The following is a 1,873-nucleotide window of genomic DNA, read 5'->3' on the forward strand; positions in this document are numbered from 1 at the left end:
ATGCACCAACCCTTGGTTTTAGGCTCTATAGAAGCTGTTCTCAACCTGTGGCTCAAGACCCCAAGGTTGAGAACCACTAGCAGGGTCGCCTAAGACCATTTTACATTATGATTTACATTATGATTCATAACAGTAGCAAAATTACAGTTATGAAGTAGCAACAAAAATAATTTTATGGTTGGGGGTCACCACAACATGAGAAACTGTATTAAAGGGTTGAGGCATTAAAAAGGTTGAGAACTACTGTGCTAAGTGCTTTACCAGATAGTTATTTCATCCTCACAACTATCCTAGCCCAAGTGCTTTCTGCTCCATTTTACAGATGAGGAAATGGACTGTGTGAAATGGAGACGTTTGTCCATAGTTACAGCATGAGCACGTTGCAGAATTGGACTAGAAAAGGCCTGACTTAAAATATATGCTCTTACTCCCTAGCAAATGGTGCTTCCCCAGGAAATGATGCCTATAGTAAAAAGAATTTGAGAAAGTATTCAATCCGACCCCTTCCGTTCTACACATGAGGACATTTACATGAAGAAACAGGTGATTGCACAAAAGTCACACGGGAATACATATCCAGTATTCTGACTTTATCAGAGTGACCATATTCTTTGCAATACTACTTAATATGGAGTTTAGGTAGAGAGTTTACTCTTTTCAGGTCGAAGCAGGAATGAACCATTACAGAGATAGCCAGTTCCTGGGAGGCAGAGTTAGTAACAAAATGCAGTCTGTCATTTTCACTGAGCTAAACCAGTCTCTGCTGCAGTCCGGCATTTTAAGCCAGATTCATGCAGACCAAGAATCCTTTCTCACTTGTGACTTGTTTACAGAATATAAAAGGGAGAATGTGATGATTGCCTTAGAGAACATTACCTCTCACTGGCTGTCAAAATGATATTTGTTATTTTGGACCTCAGGTGCAAAGAGTTGATCTAATCACACTCAGTTCATTTACCTTGGTCATGAATCTTGACAAATAATTTCACATCTTTCCCTTTATTATATATAGTCAGCTCTATTATGCTTATTCCCCCAAGAGCACCTGCTCCGATATGTTTCACATATGGTATTTATTTTTTAAAATTTTAGGGGAAAGCACTGCCGCAAATTATGCAGTCAAGTTTCCCACATTCGGGGAAATTGTAGGAGTAAGCACATCCAGAGTGCAATGGATAAGCAAACCCTAGGAAAACCACCTTCGTGGTCATGGTATCTCCCCTACCAGGTAAGCATTCACATATGGTATTTATTATTACAACATGGCATGCAATGTTGGTTTGTATATGTATACTTTTAATATAGATAAAACCATGCTACAAAATATATTCGCTTTCCTGGTTTTATTACTCAACATTTAATTATAAAGAATTTCAAACATACAGAATATATAAAAGAGCTTTATGTTTGGCGGTCTGATCAATGCTTCTCTATCTCTGGATCTGTTTTTGTTCATCAATTTATATTGCTCATTATATTCCACAAATGAGTGAGATCATGTGATATTTATCTTCCTCTGACTGGCTTATTTTGCTCAGACGGAAGGTAGTGGAGGGGCAGGGGTAAGGGGGAAAGATTAACCAAAGGACTTGTATGCATGCATATAAGCTTAACCAATGGATACAGACACCAGGGAGGGTGAGGGCATAGTGGGGGAGGGTGTAGGGGAAGGAATGGAGGGGGTAAGGACACATGAGTAATACCTTAATCAATAAAGAAAAAAATTAAATTAAAAAAGAGCTTTACATTGAGCATTTCTATACTCCCATTACTCAGATTCAACCATGATGCCTTACTGTTCATCTGTTCATTTCCGTCATAATTTGAAATAATTTCATTGTGCATTGCAGATGTCAGTACACTTCTGGCTAAA

General features: G+C 38.3%; 1 pseudogene; it reads right to left on the minus strand.

Annotated features, from left to right (window-relative positions):
* Positions 1–1,093: 1,093 nt before the first annotated feature.
* Positions 1,094–1,236, minus strand: LOC118709554 (annotated as a pseudogene).
* Positions 1,237–1,873: the final 637 nt, after the last annotated feature.

The sequence above is a fragment of the Pipistrellus kuhlii genome, unplaced genomic scaffold, assembly GCF_014108245.1.
Source record: "Pipistrellus kuhlii isolate mPipKuh1 unplaced genomic scaffold, mPipKuh1.p scaffold_m20_p_1, whole genome shotgun sequence".
Classification (NCBI taxonomy): Eukaryota; Metazoa; Chordata; class Mammalia; order Chiroptera; family Vespertilionidae; genus Pipistrellus; species Pipistrellus kuhlii.